This window comes from Mustela erminea, chromosome 3, assembly GCF_009829155.1.
Source record: "Mustela erminea isolate mMusErm1 chromosome 3, mMusErm1.Pri, whole genome shotgun sequence".
NCBI lineage: Eukaryota > Metazoa > Chordata > Mammalia > Carnivora > Mustelidae > Mustela > Mustela erminea.
The window spans coordinates 18,572,851-18,593,207 of record NC_045616.1 but is presented as its reverse complement, the minus strand read 5'-3'; the positions used below and the strand labels follow the sequence as shown (position 1 = coordinate 18,593,207).

At 48.4% G+C, this 20,357-nt stretch overlaps 1 long non-coding RNA gene across 1 annotated transcript; it reads right to left on the bottom strand.

The window, feature by feature from the left end:
- Positions 1 to 8,176: 8,176 nt before the first annotated feature.
- LOC116585966 lies at positions 8,177 to 16,257 on the bottom strand. Its single transcript, XR_004283823.1, has 3 exons — positions 16,090 to 16,257; positions 13,810 to 13,925; positions 8,177 to 8,257 (listed from the first exon to the last, which is right to left on the bottom strand). It is a non-coding gene; the product is annotated as an uncharacterized LOC116585966 (long non-coding RNA).
- Positions 16,258 to 20,357: the final 4,100 nt, after the last annotated feature.

The window sequence follows — 20,357 nt, the reverse complement described above, 5'->3', positions numbered from 1 at the left end:
CGTATGCATTTATTTTTTAATTTTTATTTATTATCATTTTTTTAAAGTAGACTCAGTGCCCAGCGTGGAGCCCGACACAGGCTCGAACTCACGACCTTGAGATGGAGGCCCGAGATGAGATCCAGAGTTGGACGCTGAACTGTCTGAGCCACCCTGGCGTCCTGGTCAACACATTTTTTTTTTTTTTTAAAGATTTTATTTATTTATTTGACAGAGAGAGATTACAAGTAGGCAGAGAGGCAGGCAGAGAGAGAGAGGAGGAAGCAGGCTCCCTGCTAAGCAGAGAGCCCGATGCGGGGCTCGATCCCAGGACCCTGAGATCATGACCTGAGCCGAAGGCAGCGGCTTAACCCACTGAGCCACCCAGGCGCCCCTGGTCAACACATTTTTAAATAAGTCATTGTGTACCCACAAAATTCCTGAGGATGGTGGGCTTCCCCTGACCTCACCCACGGGGAAGCTTATACCTCTGAGCAGTAAGGGATGTAAGATCGAAACGGGTTTGTCAACGACCTGTCCCTGCCTACGTCTGACGTAGGACGACGCCCTCCATGACGGCCTCTCTCAAGCTTGATAAACTTCCATCTGTCCATCCATCTGTCTGTCCAGTCTGTCCATCAGATAACTATTCCCAAGAGCTCTTGCGTGCTGGTCTGTGCCAGCCAGATCCAGTCTGGGGCATCTGCAAGCAGAAAGCACCAGGGGGCCCGCAGTGAGCAAGGGTATCATGGGAGCGCAGCACCGGCGGCCGGACCACGCCCAGGGTCCTGCTCTCTGGAAGCGCTGCGGCCCCAGGTGTGGGTCTGTAAGCGCGGCACAGCCAATGTGGGACCACAGCTGGAAGGAGAAGGCTGCCCAGGGCGCCCTGCACAGAAGGAAGGCTTTGTGCAAGCTCCCTGTGGAAACTCTGACTCGGGGCGGTGCGGGCTTTCACTCGGATTTCCTATCATTTATCTTCTTATCAAAAGGTTTAATCACTTCCCACTCTCCTGACTGTACGGGAATAATGAGCTTATTCTATCCCGACCAATACAATGCACAATAGAAACAGTTCAGAGACGCTGCGGCCTCCTAAACTGAATGTCTGATTGTATAAACATCATTAAAACCACAGGAAAAGGAACGTTGAAGGAAGAAAAAGAAATCTCAGTAATCTCACGACTGCGTACTGCCCGCTGGCCTTTGTGGGCACACCAAGATGAATTCTATGTGAAAATTCGTTGGCGTGTCATTTCCCCGAGAAGCTGAATATATTCTGACATGTAAAGGACCTGTGGCTTCTCAGAAGCCGAGCATGTTTCCCCCAGGATTTTCGGCTTCTCTCTCCAGAATAAAAAAGTACTTTAGAAACTTGAAAATGAATCCCAGCGGTAGCTGTATGGCTTGGGCTGCTTGAGTCTTGTTCTGGAAACAGTTAAAAATTGCATCACGTCCCCAGAGGGCAAGGTCTATAGTGTATACCTTGATGCCTCCATTAGCTTCCCCTCCCCGCCCCCCAACAAAGCTCCTTTCTATGAAGTCAGACATATTAAATAACAAAAGCAGAGGGGATGGGAGAGGGTGGGGGCTGGGGAACCTGAGCTGAGCTGGGAGGCCAGCAGCAATGGGCCAGGTCCTAAGCAGAGAGGCCAAGGCCAAGTCCTCCAAGTTATTCTGGCTTCCCTAGACTCCTTCCTCCGCCCTCTCTCCCGGGTCAGAGTCGGGGCACTCATCACACTCCCTGCCAGCAGAAGGGAGAGTTCTTTGCAACTCACCACTTGTTCCATCCTGTCCGAGAGTTCATCACTGATTCTCTCACCTTGGCTGTGCTGGACCTTTCCTCTCGCCGTCTAGTAAGGGTGGATTTTTAGGCATCTGTAAGTGGGACAAGAGGTATGGAAGCAGATGGTCTGAAACAGCACCCTACATCCTTACGACTCAACACATGGTCCTTGGACTGCTGGCAGTGGCATCCAGTGGGAGCTCATCATGGAATGCAGAAGCCCTACCCAGTGGGGCTGGACCAGAAGCTATACGGCAACAAGACCTCCAGGTGCTGTGGGTGTCATTGATCAGGGACCACGTTTGGAGAACCAGTCCTCTAGAACGAATCGGGGGATCCAGCTACCTGAGTACCCTCCCAGGGCATTTTCCTGTGGGGATATAGGAGGCCACTAGTGACTTTCCATTTCCAAGATGGCAGAGAAGAGACCCAGGCCAGGCAGGAGATTGCGGTGGAAAACTCGCTGCCCACTCACTGCTACCAGTTGTCTCCTGGGTCCAGCCTGCCCTGCAGTGCTCCCCCTCTCCCCTTGACCTGCCCACAGTCTCCTCAGGATTTTCAGCTGAGGTGGTCAGGCCCATGGGATCCCATTTGGTTATGACAACAAACACAGGGCCAATCTGAGCCATGTGATAGAAAATAGAACTGACCTGACAGTCTCATGCAACACACGAAATTAGAATAGGAATCCTCCAAGGGGCACCTGGGGGGCTCAGCCAGTGAAGCATCTGCCTTCACCTGCTCAGGTCACGAAATCAGGGTCTTAGGATCGAGTCCTGCATTGGGATCCTCACTCAGCAGGCGGCCTGCTTCTCTCTCTGCCTGCTGTTCTCCCTGCTTGCACATGCACTCTCTCTCTCTGTGAAATAAATACATAAAATCTTTAAAAAACATAATACAGGGGCACCGGGGTGGCTCAGTGGGTTAAACCTTTGCCTTCAGCTCAGGTCATGATCCCGGGGACCTGGGATCGAGCCCCACATCGGGCTCTCTGCTCAGCAGGGAGCCTGCTTCCTCCTCTCTCTCTCTGCTTGCCTGCGTGTGATCTCTGTCTGTCCAATAAATAAATAAAATCTATAAAAAAAAATAAAAAACACATTACAAACCCTCCGAAATCTTTAAAGAACATGATGTGAATCCTCTGAAATCCATCAAGAATTGCCTGATTTCAAGACCAGCAGAGGTCCTGGGAAACCATTTCTATTCTTCCCATGTGCCAGGCCACGGAAATGCCTGTGGTCCTTTCTCAGGATCCGTAATCATTGAGCCTTCTTAGTAGTCACAAGAATCCAAGAGTTGGCTTCGCATCTTGGTGACGATTTTGCTGGTATTAATCTGCAGTGGTATAATCTGTTGTCATCTAAAATATCTCTCAATGGGGGTGCTCATGCTGAGGCTGATAGAAAGCTCCCCCACTTTGAAATCTGGGCAAGGGAACTTAGATGTGGTAAATGCCCCAGCGAAACCCATGCACGCACTCTGACATGCTATTAATACAGGGAAAGGCTCTGCGAAATATTACAGATAATGCTAGGGGGAATGCACAGTGGTCAAGCCAAAAGACAACATAGTAATTACAGATTTAGGCTCTTCTGGAACACATCCCCTGACTTCACATTTATGGCTATGGGAAAGTTTGTCTTGAATTACGTAAGCTCTTCAAAAAAGCATCCGTGGCATAAAACATGACCACGACATATATGAGAATATTTTATTCCTCAGGTCACTGAAGCCAAAAACGCATTCTGATGGATCTAACATGATCTCCCTCCTTGGTTATGGAACTCATCCTCCTCCTCCCCACCCCGGGTTAAGAAACCCTTTGTCCCCTGGGACCCCACACATCGCCTTGCAGGCAGCAGACACCCGAGAACATGACCATTAGACCATTACCAGAAAGACCGCTGGTTTTTAACTCTTTCTCTTGTTTTCAGTTTTTAAAAAAATCCGGGCTGATGTTTTTTGAACTTTGCCTTTGAGCAGGGCTCTTGGCCGCTCTGCTGGATGGCTGTTTTACTTCTCTGTGCCTGTTTCCCATCTTTGCCAAAAGATCTGCCCTCAGCCTGACAGTCATTGCTCTGGTCATATGAAGAGGAAGATGGTGCCCTTTAGGTTGAGGAGGGACAGGGCTGCAGCTGTGTCACCGAAAGTAGGAGGGGGTGTACAAGTCCATCCACACTCCTGTGCCCATTCTTGGTCCGGGGTGAGGGGCCATTACAGGTGGGACACAACCCTCACACACTTTTCCCCTCTGCAAGTGAGATATGTAGGGCTGGATCTCAGGACACAGCGTGGGGTGTGCCCCAGGGTCTCTCTAGGAAGTGGCCAGTTGCAATCATGAGTGAATGGGCTCTGAGTATTAAGAGGTAATCACAGGTCGAGATCAGAGCTGTGGAAAACACTCCTCCTCAAGGATTAAGAGAGGTGCGGTGTGCGGTGACAGGACCCCAACTGGGACAGTCCTTTTGCTTCTTCCTATGCAAATTCCTCTTTGGTCCCTACCCCAAAGGAAGGTTCTAGAGGCCAAGGGAGAAAGAAACGTTGAGTTGAAACATACAAACGTGCCATTTTTAGGCACCAACTGGTTGACTGTCGGCAATTTCATGGGATTTTACCTAAAATCACCCAGTGGAAAGGGTGGGGAGGGTGTGAAACCCTTTAAAGTTTGCCTGTGGCAGGAGGTGGGCGTGGGAAAGGTGGTGGAGAGTGAAGTTGGGCTTCAGGGGAGACCTCTGTCTGTCCCCCACCATGGGGGAGGTGGCATAGAGCAGGAGAATGGGCCTGGGAAGTGACCCTGCTCCCTCTGGATGCTGGATTCCAATATAGAGGGGATTATCTCTGTGAGTTGCCGCCATATTGCCACTGCCCTCATCATTCTGCCATGTTAGGATTTGTAATGTCTTGAGGACAGGGTCAGGGACAGTCTCCTATATACTCCCAGCACCTTACGTGGGTTCTAAAAACCCGCTGGAGGCTCCGAGAAATGGCTACTGAATTAAAGCAGAAGCATACTGATAATGCAGCATTCCTACAGAAAGCTGGCCGTGGAATCTTCAAGAGTAAGGAAGAGGACACAATAGTTCCTAAAATTATTAGATGACAAAATAGATGATTTTCATGAAGCATCTCCCAGGATGGATGGCTGGGCTTCAGACAGGCACTGGGCTGAAGTATATCTATGCGCAAGTTATGAACAATAACTTAAGGAAGTAGATTTCAAGGTAGAAACAGTAAAATATGGAGGAGAAGAATCTCTTTCCAGAGACCCGAGAACTGTTTCAGAAGCACCAAGTACATGTAAATAATTGATAGAATATTAATAATAACTTAATTATTCATTGAAATAGGTTCCCTAAAGATATAGATGAAGACTGGATCAGCCTATTTGAAGACATATACTTGAAAATAATAGGACTACATTGCTCCAGATATATTCTAACTTTTCAATATTCAAGCTAGTTCAACCATTTTATTCCATACTTAAAGGTTTTAATCTATTTAATTCACTAACTCATTTGAAAATATGTGAAAGGTACCATGTTTGGTATCGTGGGACGACAAGGATGAATCAAGGGCATTTGTCTTCAAGGACATCTATGAGAAGAAGGGGTAAGCCACGTAGATTAGATTGAATGAATATTCTTCAGAGTAGAAAGGAGAAAATTGGTCTATGAGAGACACAGACAAGCGCTAGGGGCTTTCTGAAGGAGAGAGGCTCCTTCAAGCTGTGGGAGGAGAGATGTCTTGGTGTTGGGAATTCTTTCTGGGAAGGTGGTCTGTTGGTGAGGAAGGCTGTGGATGGCAGGAGGAAAGAGCGTCCTCACTGGGCACTAATGATCCTGTCAGACACGAGCATGTTTACACAGTTAAGGAGCCAAGATCTGACATTGGGTTCAGTCAGTGCCAGGGGACGTGAGAGATAGAACTGACAGAGGGAAACCCATAGAACAGGATTGGAAGAGGCCATCACGGAGAGTTCTGAGTTCAAGGAAACAATGCGGATGTTGGAAATGTGAAACCCTCAGCTCTGCTCTGTCTGCCTTGGTATCAAAATGATCTACCAAAAGGTACCTGAGAGTAACCAAGGAGATCCTGGAAATAAGCCCCAACTCGTTTGCCCATGGAATGAGAATGGAAAGTGACCTTTGGGTTCATGTTGGTTAAAGTAATGCAGGAACAAAAGAAATGAGGACAGGTCTTCTCAGTGTGAGGACACAGGGCAATGTCCTGGCAGTATCTCACCAGCCTCATTTTGGGTCATTGTTAACGGACCGTGGCTACGAAGAGGTGTCACTGCGTGATAGTACATGAACAAGGGAAAAATAATATGGCGCATGGGCTTTTGAAGGTTATAGTCAGGATTTCCACTAGGATGCATTCTCATTTAATTTTCATATCAATTCCATACATTATATTATTTCCATTTTAGACATTTCCTAAGGAAACCTGGGCTGGGAATGGCCTAAAAAACAAAAAGAGGCAAACCTGTAACCCCGTGGCAGGGCTCTGATTTGAATCCAGATCCTTTGGACCCAGAACCCAGGGCTCCCCCAGAAGTCACATCTTCGCCTCATGAACACCGATTCCCCTACCTTCTCAGGATCTTGGGTCTCTTGTCTATAAATCAGGGATTGTAACCCCAAAGGACGGGCCTCACACCTCTAGCCAGGTGCTTGTGCTGACAACTCAGGCCAAGGTCAACCCCCGTAACTCTGCTGAGGGATTTGGTCTGGGTCCATGAATGCGTCCTCCCATGGCGAAAGCAATGTACCCAACCCGATTCCAGGAAGCCATCCATTCCGTGCTAGCAGAGGGGGACCGCTACTCCCCACAGTCTGCATGATAAATCAGATCAAAGACACCCGCTGCGAGGGCCTAAGGGGCCCCTGTTATCACAGGCCAAACTCAGAGTCAGTGCTGCCAGATTTACTCTCTGATTCATAAATCCTGGTGGATCGGAGCCTGTCCTCCCCAGCCTTGCTGACTCCTCTCTGGCGGGAGCTGTGCACAAAGCCACAGCCCTGGGGCTCAACCTTTGCCTCCTGTCTCCAGGACAAGAATCTAGGGCCAGCTGAGAAGGTCCCACATGCCTGGCAGATGACAGACTTTTGCTTTGCATTCTTCAAATACTGATATTCCAGAATACTGAATATTGATGGTAGGAAGGGAAGAGTTCTCTCCAACCTATCCCCCAAACAGCCCCTGCGCTCCCTGTAGCTGGTGGATGGAGAGATGCTTGTCTGGGCTTTGGGCCGTTTTCCAATGAAAGTTCCAATCAGAGACTTTTCTTGGTCTCCAGACTCCCAGGGGGCCTCAGGCTGCATGTCAGTGCATGACTGTGGACTTCTCAAACGTGTCCATGTCTCGTCTACACCGCACAAGGCAGTAAGAATCCCTATTGCTTCTCCCCCATCCATCTCTATTAGGATTCTACGTGTCCTGGAGCTTTCTTATTTCCTGGGGGATCCATGATCCAAAACCAGTTTGGAACTGTTGCTCCAGGAAGAGAAACCTCCTGTGTTCTGCTTCTCTGAAAATGGGGGCCCTGTGCTCCCCAGGCCTCCACGAGCTGGGTCCCCTGCCTGGATGGGCAGGTGGGCAGACGGGGTCCAGGGTGTGGCTCTCAAATTGGTGCTTCAAAATTCAGAAGCTGGAAGCACTTTCTCCCCGAGTGTTACATTGCCCACCTCAGCCTCGTCCTTCCTGGCCCTTCTCCCTCATCAAGCCAGTCTCTCAAAGGATGGAAACAGATCCCCAGTTACCTCCGAGGGTTGATACCAACTGGATGCCCAGCGGGGCATTCTTGGGGCACAGACATCAGAGCCTCTCTGCGATCTGCAGCTGACTAGCCCCAGGAAAATGATGTCACAGTTTGCACAGAGCTGAGTGTGCTACAGGATCCTGTCTTCAAAGAAATACCCCCTAGAGGTAAACAAGACCTACCAGAAGGAATGGCAGGAGTCCCGCCCCTGAGCAGGAAGAAACCAGGCAACCGCAGAATCCAGAAGGCTTCAGGGGCCGGCTGAAAACAGCGTCAGCGTGTGTGTAGATGCTAAATATTCCAGTGCAAAACCCAAACCCAAACCAGACAACAACAGACAGACAACAACAAGAGTCTCAGAATCTCAGAAACCGGGGATGGTGGGGGAGGGGGGGAGATGCAGGCCACAGAGGTGCGAAGGTGCTCCAGGATTGCCTTTCCTCCTGTCTCTGCAGAAGGAGTACTGAGGTTCTGGAAAGCCACTGGGGCTCCCCAGAGAGGCAGGGAGCACTGGATGCAGTCCTCCAGGGAAACCCCAGGGGACCCCCCCCTCCCACGCCCCATCATCCTGGCTGTGCTGCTGCTCCCCTTGGGAAGAGCTCTGCTAGGAAGAAAAGCCTCAGGTCCACGCCTGTCCCAAAGTACTCACGCGCGTAGCAGAGAAAATCCCGAGTCCTCTCCATCCTCTCCTTGGCATTCAGAGCACCCTTGCCATGTCCCGGCCCCTGGCTTCTCTGGAGGAAGGGAGAAACAACTTTTCCCACCAGTCTGCTCCCAGCTCTGTCTCAAGAGGGATGTGGGGGTGTGGCAGCAGTGGCGCTCCTGAGTTTGGGACCCACACTTATCAAGCCTGGAATCTACTGGGCATGGCAGTTGCTGGAGAGGCTAAGTGGGGACAGAACTAAAAGGGAGAGCCAACTCTGCCCACCAGCTTGTTGCCATGAGACACCGTAAGTCCAAGGCCGCCATGGGAGAGGCTGATCTTTCCAGAAAAGCAACAAATCTGCATTTGTACATGAAATGTTCCATTTACAATCATGGGGTCCAAGTTTTAGACAGCAGTTGTTAGTGGGGTAAACGCAGCCTGGGGCCCACCCTGCTCCCTCTCCCCTGTAGGTAAGCTCTCCTACAGGGCACCCACGCTGTCAACTCCCTCCTGCCCCCAGCAGTCCTCCAGGCTCCGTCCAAGGCCAAGCCCACAGAGCAACGCCTCCCCGTTGCCCCCAGCTTCAGAGGGCCTGGCCTGCCATCAGAGCAGCTGGCTTTGGAAGAAGAAGGGACTTCCTCTTTCTGGAATGTGGAATTCACCCATTCGAACAGTAATTCTGGCCCCATCCGTGAGTACCAGTTCTAGAATCTGGAATCTGGAATCTAGATTCTAGAATCTGGAATCTGGAATCTAGATTCTAGATTCTAGAATCTGGAATCTGGAATAGAAATGGCAGCCACCTTTGCCTTATGTGGTCACATGGGAAGAATCATAGCCCCTTTAGGCATTTGGAGCACCTCTGAACACACATAATCCTAATAGTTTCACCACAGAATTACTGTACTGAAATAAGAAGTTACTGACATCCTTATGAAGCCTCGTTACTCTTAGGGCAGGCTACGTCTTGCCATGGCTCTGGGAAGTACCAGAGGCATCGACCCTTCTCCCCTGGACGGACTCAAGCTGAGGGATGAGAGAGCTAAGATTGCTCAGAGCCCCCCATCTCCAGAATCAGGCTTCAGATCTAGTTCTCAGGGGGTCTCCTCCTAAAGTCAGTCCTCCAAACGCAGCAGATGTTCCTCTTTGATTCCCTGGTAGGATGGGACCTTCCTCCCCTCATCCTTTCTCAGAGAGTTGGAGCCAAGGTTCAAAGGCATCCTCATCAAAATAAACAGCTACCATTGTGCGAAGAGGGGTCAACACCAGCAAGAGAAAGGGTCATTTTGCCAGTGGATGATTTATTCCCGTCTATGCCCCATGAGTACTCCTCCCTGGAGAAGTGGCAAACTTTCTGGCAAGAGCTGGACCTACAACTCCTCCCAAGTATTAGAGACACAAAGAGTTACCCAGGTTCATGTGATTCCCTGTGAAACATGCACAGCATGGCACTCAACTAGATAGCAATTGGGAGAGCTTATTCGACCACCTCTTTGTGCGTATTGCTGTGAGGTTTACTAGGATACCATATACGGTTCCCAAGTAAAACCCAGGAGGAAAAAGTATATCATTGATGGTGACCTTCAATATTCTTAAGCATTCCAGTGTTGCTTTCAAGCCCAGGAATAATGCTCAGGGTCTTAATCTCTTATTCAGTGAATTAGCCAATCAGTAACAACTGACCATCTCTGCTCCAGTCTGTAAAGAACATTTAGAAGGACTATCAGAAATGCTGGGTCCTTCACTGATTGGTGAAATATATATATATGTATACATGTAGATACACACATATACACTAATGATACAAAAGGATATCTAGTTAACTGCTCAATGTGTCACAGAGATATTAAGTTCTCCAAGAGTTCAAAGAAAGAGTAAAAGGAGTGCAATGAAAGATGGAGAAATCAGGGAAACTTCCTGGAGGAGGTGATGTCTAAACTAAAACCTGAGAAATGGGAACAACTTCCATGGGGCCTCATAAGCAGGAATGACCTTGCTTTAGTTGGCTGAGAAAAATGAAATTTCTGACTGAGTGGCACTGGAGAAGCAGGACACAGTGAACAATTCAAATAACACTTAGGATAACGCAGTGCGGGAAATAACCGACTTTTCAGTTCAGCATCTTTTTGAATGGAGTTGAGCAAATTCAGTTCGCTAGCGGTATTACACTGTGCAGAACACACAAATGTCAGCAAGGGCAGCCAATGCTAAGTCCTAGGTGGGACAAGTAACATCTCTTAAGAACAAAGGGATCTTAGGGGGTGCCTGGGTGGCTGCATCAGTTAAGTGTCTGACTCTTGATCTTGATCACAGGGTCATGAGTTCAAGCCCTGTGTTGGGCTCCACACTTCTACTTTAAAAAGTATGAGTGTGTGTGTATATATAAATATGTAAATGTAAATATAAATAAATAAATAAATAAATAAATAGACGAATCTTATAAGTCAAAAGAAAAATAACAAATATCTTCTTTGAGGGAAGCCTGGGTGGCTCAGTGGGTTAAAGCCTCTGCCTTTGACTCAGGTCATGATCCCAGGGTCCTGGGATCAAGTCCCACTTCGGGCTCTCTGCTCAGCAGGGAGCCTACTTCCTCCTCTCTCTCTCTTTACCTGTTTCTCTGCGTACTTGTGATCTCTGTCTGTCAAATAAATAAATAAATAAAATCTTATTTTAAAAAGTCTTCTTTAAAAAAAAAAACTTCTTTGAAAAAGTGGGCAAAGGATGGTATTAAGCCTGATGCAAAAGAAGGAAAACATAGGAAAATGTACAACGACTTCATAAGAAAAGCAGAAAGTTAAAAGCTGGGGTGCCTGGGTGGCTCAGTCAGTTAAGCGTCTGACTCTGGATTTCGGCTCAGATCTTGATCTCAGGGTCCTAGGATCGAGCCCCCATCTGGCTCCATGCTCAGCGGGGAGTACGCTTGGGAATCTCTCTCTCCCTTTCCCTCTGCCCCACACTCCTCTTGTTCTCTCTTTCTCAAATAAAATTTTAAAATCTTTTAAAAATATGTTTATTAATTTGGAGTGTTGTTTGCAATATATTATCAAAATTTTTATTTTTTAAAAAGATTTTATTTAGGGGCGCCTGGGCGGCTCAGTGGGTTAAGCCTCTGCCTTCGGCTCAGGTCATGATCTCGGGGTCCTGGGATCGAGCCCTGCATTGGGCTCTCTGCTCAGTGGTGAGACTGCTTCCTCCTCTCTCTCTGTCTCTCTTTCTGCCTGTCTCTTTGCCTACTTGTAATCTCTCTCTGTCATAAAATAAATAAAATCTTTAAAAAAAAATAAAAAGATTTTATTTAGGGACACCTGGATGGCTCAGTCGTTAAGCGTCTGTTTCTGGCTCAGGTCATGATCCCAGGGTCCTGGGATTGAGCCCCGCATCAGGTTTCCTGCTCTGCGGGAAGCCTGCTTCTCCCTCTCCCTCTTCCACTCCCCCTGCTTGTGCTCACTCTCTCGCTGTGTCTCTCTCTGTCAAATAAATTAAAAAAAAAAAAAAGATTTTATTTATTTGAGAGAGAGGGAGAACACAAACCGGGGAAGGGGCAGAGGATGAAGGAGAAGCAGACTCCCCATGAGTAGGGAGCCTGACACGGGGCTCAATCCTAGGACCCTGGGATAGTGACCCAAGCTGAGCGCAGACACTTAACTCACTGAGCCACCCCGGTGCCCTATTATCAAACATACACACACACACACACACGTGCATTCATCTCTATTTATTTCTCTTCCTTTCTATGTATATATATGGGCATACATGGACACACACATATACATATATACAAATAAATACACAGACGTCTATTCAACTAGATGTTAATATTCCATATTTCTAAGTAATGTGATTACCAGCAATGCCTATTGTCTTCTGCATACATTTTATGTTTATTTCATCACTGTTTTCTACAGTAAGCATATTTTTTCCCTTTGACTTAAAATAAGAAAGCTCAGGGGCACCTGGGTGGCTCACTGGATTAAAGCCTCTGCCTTCAGCTCAGGTCATGATCCCAGGGTCCTGGGATCAAGCCCTGCATCAGGCTCTCTGGTCAGCAGGGAGCCTGCTTCCTCCTCTCTCTCTGCCGGCTTCTCTGCCTACTTGTGATCTCTGTCTGTCAAATAAATAAATAAAATCTTTAAAAAAATAAAATAAAATAAAATAAGAAAGCTCAGAGAGCCCCAGGCAGCCCCACTGCTGCAGCCGCCAGCCTAATCACCATCGAACCCAGGAGGAGCAGCCACTGTGGCCCCCAGCCCCTGTCACGGTCCCCCCAAGGGCGAGCCACTGGGCCAGACCCAGCCACCTCCTGCCCGCCCTCCACAAGGCAATGCCAAGCTCTGGGGAGCTGCTTCTGAGGACTCACTTATCTGAGGCACCGGCCTGCTGGGTCAAGGTCACTGCCATGAAGGCTTGGGTAATAGTCAAACGGTTCCTTGTAAGAAAGGATTATGGTTTCAATAAACAAGAAGGACACCAAGGAAGAGACACCACAAAGAAGAACCCCAGGAATTACCTTCTCAGTGTAGGAGGTGGAGAGACTGGGATTGGCCCTTGCTGAAGGAGAAAAGGCTTCCGGGGCGAGCTCCAGGGCATGGCGGTAACACAGCAAGCTGTAGGCATCATGGACTGTCCCCTCTCGCCTGGGGCCTCCACACCATCACCAGCAGAACTACCAGAGCGGTGAGAGTGGGGTTAAAGAATGGGGGACTGACTGGGAGAGCTCCCCAAGGTCAGTCCCAACAGCAAGGGCTCTACGCTAGGTCCCCACAGCTTCCTGTCTGCCAGAGACTATGATAATGGACCACAGCTTTCCAACCCTGTGCACGGAGAAGGGGAGAAGGGTGGCGGGGGGCTGGCAAGAGGGGTGCAGGAGAGCAAGGTAGGTCCTTGAGACAGAACATGCATCGGGGTTATGAAGGCGATTCTGCAGGGGTGTCTCCTGGCCAAAAACAGCCCAAGGAGGACAGCAGTGGAGAAAGCAAGGAGATGAGAACCAAGGTCAGCAGCGACCTCAAGGTCGGTAGCCACACAACTTCAGTTACCCACACAGATGCCCAGAAAACCCAAAACCGCTAGATAGCACAGGGACAGAAGCAGCAGATCACGGGCTGACACTCGGCTCCCCAGCGGAGCAGGACGGGGCTGAGGAAATGCCAGCTTACCTTCTCTCCCACCACCTGGTTTAGGCATCCACCAAGAACGAATATAAAATTCTAGCAATAAGAAATAAGACCTTCAGTGCTGGCTTTTTACCCACTGACCAGATAACTAGAATAACCAGCATTACCTGGGCAGGACGGGGGTTTCTATTATTTTTACCTAAAGATGTCGCTTAATGGGAATGACACACGTGGGGTTTTGGGGTTGTGTTTTGTGTTTTGTTTTTTTTGTTCATTTGTTTGTTTTAAAGCCTGGTTTTTCTCAAAACACCTTTAGAGGTTTTTAAATGTCTTGTATCTGGTCAAATGGAGAATTCTAAGAACCTCATTCTTAATTTGTAATTCAAGTTTACGATTTGATTCTTTAAAAGGGTCCACAAACAGCAAGTGCGTATTACTAAGGACCTTAAATAATAAATACATCGTTTTAAAAATGTAAAGCTCAGAGTCTTCCATCAGTAGGATGGACGGGGTCCCAGGAACTCACGTGACAGAGAATGTTGCTGCCCAAAGCCCAGCCGGCACGAGGCCCAGCAGAAGGGAATGTAGCTCGGCTTCCCAGCCTGAACTGCCTTTCCCAGTGTGTATTTCAAAGAGCATCACCTAGAGTTGGAAAGAGGAGAGAAAACTCAAGTTCAGGGACAAACCTGAGGCCCCAAAGGGAAACAGTGTCAAGAGGGTATAAAATCCAGCCTTGAGGCTGCCATTTTGGTACATTTTGTCCATTTTGTCCTGTCCTGAGGCCTGAAAAGCAAGATTCGCTCCCTCCTTCCCTCTTTGAGAAGTAACAATGTCAACAGTGAGAGTATCCAACTCTTAGGAAATGTTTCTTATATTGAATCATTTACCCTTTACCACAGGGTCATCTTGTGGACATGCCAGCTGTTACTGTACCCATTTGATAGATGGGAATGCTGAGGCTTTGGGGGCACAACCAGGACTTGACCCCAATGTACTAACTTCCTCCTCCCTAGGTCACTTTCTAGAGCATTGAAACAAAACTCATTCAAAGGCAGGCCATTCATACCAAACAGGCACGGTAGCCTTTGATATTTAAGCAAAGGAGAGGGCACAATCATGCATATCTTATTTATCATCCTGCCTCATTACACAATCACATTAAAACTGCTGATACACTGAAGTGGGAACCCGATGCTTTGCTCTTCTTTGTTTTGTTTTGTTTTGTTAATCCCACAATGGAATTTCTGGTCTACTAATCAACCTTAAGCATGGCCTTTCCTTCTCCGGAGTGCTCCCTATGGGAAGAGGAAACACCAGTCTGATGGAGGAAGCTGACCCCCTGCGCTCCAGGCTCTGGTTGCCCAGAAGCCTACAGGGCCCAGGAGCTCTGCCTCTGTACCTCTTCCCACCAGGATTCGGTTGCCTCATCCTGTTCCCTCCCTGAGATGGCCTATGTGTGCCCTTGGGAGGAAGAGAGAGCACGGGCGATTTCCTCCTGCATTTCCCATTCTCTCGGAGAGGCTGGTGTGGGCTCCTCCCCGGGCTTGGGAACAGACTGATGCTTTTCAAGTAGAAGCTGCAATCTTCAAAACTTGAGCCCGAGCCCAAACAGCCCTTAAAAGGATGAAGAGTATAGTCTCAGTTTCCTTTTGCTGAGAAATAAACCCCAGCAGGACAAAAGACTCTTACTGGGGAGCAGAGCTGCACCCCCCACCCCGTGAGTAGGGAAGAGTGCAAACAGCCTCAGATGTCCTCGGTTTCCTCATTTGTTTTACTTCAGAAAAACATGAAGTTCTATGTCTTCTGATTGCATTGTTTTCAATAGGCAATATATTTGCATAGTTCAAAGTTCTATGTCTTCTGATTGCATTGTTTTCAATAGGCAATATATTTGCATAGTTCAAAAACAAAAATAATGGAAAAGTGAATACACGGGGGAAATCTTTAGAGTTAATTTTAAGTCCTCTCCACCCAAGATGGGGCTCGATCTCACAACCGCACGGCCAAGAGTTGCGTGCTCGACCGACAGAACCAGCCAGGTGCGCCTCCGTGGGGAAATCTTGGTCACACCTCTGCCCACATCTCCTCATTCCCTCCCTTCCTCGTAGGCAACTCTTTTTTATTAGTTTCTTATGAAGCCTTCTAGTGTGTTCCATAATATACTTATTTTCTCACTTTCTTATTGAATAGGCATTCTCAATGGGGGTGATACCACCCTCAAGGGGGTGAAAATGGATTTTGGGAAGCGAAAAATTCTTCCCTTTTTTTCATGGATAAATCACAAATATACATTAGACATGCAGCACAGAAACAGATACACGTGCTATTAAAATTTCAGGGGGGTGGCAATCAGGAAAAAAAGCCTCTAAAGGTTTCTTAGGGGGATGATAATGAAGAAAACTTTGAGAAACACTGCTATAGGAAGCAGTGTATGACAGACACTGCTCTGCACCTTGCTTTTTTCTCTTGATAGTCTATCCTAGGGATCTTTCTGCATCAATTCATGCAGATTTGTTTGCTTTTTTTTTTTTTTTTTAATTTGACACACAGACAGAGATCACAAGTAGGCAGAGAGGCAGGCAGAAAGAGAGGGGGAAGCAGGCTCCCCGCTGAGCAGAGAGCCCGATGCGGGGCTTGATCTGAGAACCCTGAGGTCACGACCTAAGCCGAAGGCAGAGGCTTTAACCCACTGAGCCACCCAGGCACCCTTGTTTACTTTTATTATAGTGGCATGGTATTGTTTCCCAGAAGTAAAATTATTTCTTTTACCTGTGCCCTATTAATATGTACTTGCGCTGATGCTCACCTTTGGCTACTGCAATCCCGCAGTGAACAGTTTTTGCATACACTGAACACACTCACAGGTAAATCTGTGTATCATGGGAGCCTGGAAGGGGGGTTGCTAGGTCCAAGGGTAAATTCCTTTAAAATCCTGGGAGATAGGGCCAGACGTCCCTCCATGTTGCACTGAGTCGGCCATCTAATGAGTAAGAAACAGGTTGGCTACCCTTTAAATGGCTGGCTGATCCCACAAGAGGGTTATTAGCTTAGTCGTAGCTGGGCAAGGGGCAAGGTGTTCATGGGGTGGCCTGGGGTCTCCTCTGGGCTGTGCTGTGTGCCTCAGCCAAGCAAAGAGAGGGCCCCCGGTGACAGTTCTCAGGCAACGAAGGGGCCCCTGCCTGTGTGATGAGGAGTTTGAGGCCTTCACAGGTAATATTATTTGGGATGGCCTCAGACCACCGTGTGGGATTTGGCACCCCCTCTCCTCCCCCGCCCCCAAATCTAGGGCCTGCAGCTTGTGGGAAGGCAAGTCCCAGTACAAAGTGAGCCCAACCCAACCTTGACGTTTGTCGCTTGCGAGCAAAGGGCCTGGCCAGGGAGGTTCGTTCTGCATGGAACATTCAGGCTTCCACACAGCGCAGCTCCTGACACAATTTCCTTTCCACAGTCCTGCACAGGGAGGGAAGTCAACCGGGCGCTGACCTCCTCTTCCCCCGGAAACCCCAGGAAGGTGCGCATGCGCACACCTCCCCCGCCCCACACCCGCACAGCAGGTGCAGAGCCTTCCCGGCAGCCCCGTTCACCACTTTGATCTGGACTGAAATTAATTGCTCCTGAGACATTTGTGCTTAACACCTCAACCGACTCTGCAAAGATTTTATTTGGCCTTTCAATTATTTAAACCATTGTCATCCTATTTGCTTTCAACAGAAATCGGCTGTATTTACCAGCTTGAAAGGGACTCCATGAAGACACCCCCCCCCCGCCGCCCCCCGGCCCCGGGAGGCTCACCGCTGCTCTGGGCTCTATTTGGATCCCCCCCTCCTGCAGACAGCATTCCCGCATGGGGTTCCAATCGTGTTTCCTGCAGCTCGTTAAGGGAGGAGGTCGACTACATCACAAAATGCAGAAATTTACACCGCATGACAATCAGCTATCACTGGGCAGGGTTGACTCTGATCATTCATTTATTCAAGACAGCCTCTCCTTCCCATTCCCCTCCGATCCCGGAGCCCACCTGGTCTTTCCCGCCTAGATCTGTAAGCAGCCTGGGACTCCCACTCTGCTCCGCGAAGACTTTTTCTGTCCAGTGAAGGAATTTAAATAAATAGACATCCGCCGTCAACATGACTTCAAGGATGGAGTGGGCACAGTGCCACCCCTTGCCTCTGCAGCTTCCCTCCACGAAGCTGAGCGCAATAAAGCTCCGAGCCAGCGAGAAACACGAGACAAGTGTCAAACGACATAAATTGTGCATCATAACTCACAGTTCCATTTGCTCTGCCACAGTGTAAACATTGCAAATTTTTCATCAAGAGAGACAAGAGCTATGAAGGCTTCCGGATCGCTGGGCCGCCATGAAACTTCCATAGTCCGTGTCCACCGGGCTGGTGCACCTTCTCTGTCCCCTTGTCTTCCCTGGGTGCACCTGTTCCTCACTCTCTCTCTGGGATTGATAGTCTGAACGGGTTGCACTGTTGTTTCATTCATGGTAACAACGGTGGAAAAAGATGTCCACATTGAAATCTCCCCTTCTTCTCCCTGATAATTCACTGGTATTCTCTCCTTCTCTCTCCCCACTCCCTCTCTCCTTCCCCACCCCCTCATTCTTTCCCATCCCCTATTTTCTCTCATCTGCTCTAGAATTCTGAAGAGAGGTAGGTCACGAACCAGCAGAATCCAGGTTACACCGAAAACACCAAGGCCTTTTACAAAGGACCCTCAGGACAGGCCAGTGGACAGCAATACTGGTGTGGAGACACGTTCCAAATTTGAGGGTTCGTACCAGGTCTATGACAAACATTCCATGGCTTCTCCAAGGCCCTTCCTAGAGCTGGGGTGTGTCTGAATCACTAACTTCTGCTTCTAGAACCCACAACTGGCCTTAATGGGCTGGCCTCTGCATGGTGGGCCAAACCATGTTGGAAGACTACAGGCCCTTCAGATAGATGTAAGCCAGCAGTGATTTATTTTAAAGATTGTATTTATTTAGAGACAGAGAGCACATGAGCCGGGAAAGGAGCAGAGGGTGAGAGAGAGAATCTCAAGCAGACCCTGAGCAGAGCGTGGGGCCCAATGCAGAGCTCTCTTGATCTCACGACCATGAGATCATGACTTGGGCTGAAATCAAGAGTCCGACACTTAACCAACTGAGCCACCCAGGTGCCTTGATTTATTTATCATTCCTCTGTTGCTAGAAGGCTTCATCAGAGTTATGGATGCCTAGAGGGCCAGGACTGGCTTTATGACACCACCACACAAGGCCGGCAAGAGCATCTCGATATTGCCGCTGGGGAGCGACAGCATGAGATGGCATGCTGAGGTAGAAAGAATCATCATCTGATGTATTATATTTACGAAGTGTGTTAATAATATCATGTAAAGTCTAAACCAGTTTGGTCAAGTCCCCTGTAACTCAAAACTAAGGGAGGAGGGCCCTTGGGTGGCTCAGTGGGTTAAAGCCTCCGCCTTCCACTCAGGTCATGATCCCAGGGTCGGGCTTTCTGCTCAGCAGGGAGCCTACTTCCCTTCCTCTCTCTCTGCCTGCCTCTCTGCCTACTTGTGATCTCTATCTCTGTCAGATAAATAAATAAAATCTTTAAAAAAAAAAAAGACAACAAAAACCTAAGGGAGGAAAATGGGATCAACTTATAAGGAATGGAAGACTTATGGATCCATCGGCCATCTATTTATAAATAAATATGCATCAATATGCAAAACCCTATGTGGTAGATAAGATGGACCTCTGCCATAATAAATTATTATATTTATTATTATTATAAATTATTATTATAAGTTATACTATATTTATAATAATAATAAGAATAGTAATAGTAATAAACACAACCACCTTTCCTGACCATTGTTAGTCACAGTTCCGCACACTGGACACAATTTGCTCATTTAGTTTGTACAACAGTCATCCGTGGTAGTTACTATTCCCATCTTACAAATGGAGAAACTAGTGCACAGACAGGTTAAACAACTTGCCCAAGGTCACACAGTGAATACCTAAGTCCAGGTTTGCACCCAGAAATTCTGCCTCCAGAATCCATGTACTTAACCACAGTACTCTGGAGCTAGACGACCACTAAATGATGCAGAAATGAATGCGACCCCTGAAATAGGCTACCATACATAGGGGAGTTTTAGGGAAATCTAGAAAAGAAGATTCCCTCCGGGTAGGGAACAGGAGCACTGGGGTCTCAGCCAAGGCTTCAAGGAGGATGTAGCATTTGTGCTCAACCTTGAGAAAGGATGTGTTTGGGAACAAACGTTGGAAATCTCTGTGTAGACACGATGCCATCTTAGAAGGAACGGAGAAAGCACAGAGCATGCCGAGGAATGATGAACATCCAGGTAAAGAGTTCAAGGGGAATCATGTGATGTAGGATTGAAGGTGGTTTGGGGAGAGGAGGTCACGCATTTTATATTGCAAAATAAATCTTCTGAGCAGACCATGGGGCTCATTGAGGTCTGACTCTCTCACCTAGACGCATATAAATGGCAGGATGCAGGATATGACAACATCTGCTGGGGACACGAGGAGATATGAGAGGGGTTGGGGGCACCTGGCCATACCCCTTTTGCTGTCACTGCAAAACGCTCCCAGGGAAACGGAACTTTTTATTACCAGGGCTGGAATGGGCCCAAGCCGATGTCCCCAACTGGCTCAGTTCCCTTTTTACAGTGAAGTGTCACCATGTTCCAAGGAGAAATGATTTGATTGTAGCAGATGGCTGTTCGGGCTGGCTGGGGACCAGTCTATTGCCCTGTCCTGTGCCCTCCCTGCTGGAGATGGATGGCAAGCCTTCTTAAGTTTCATGGCTGGTCCCACTGCAGCAAATACTGTTCTCAGGACAATGCAATCTCCGGCCTTGGGGCTCCAGGCAGAGTGACGCCCCCTAAAGTAGGGCTAACCTGTCACTCCTTTGGCCAGACAAGGCAGGTGCGAAGGGGGAGACACCCCCCCAAAGCCTGGAACGTAGGGCGCAGCCTGCAGCTCTGGCATCATTCAGGGCGGGAAGACGTGCCCAGGTGGGGGTTGCAGCCCTTCTGAAGCAGAGGGGGCCT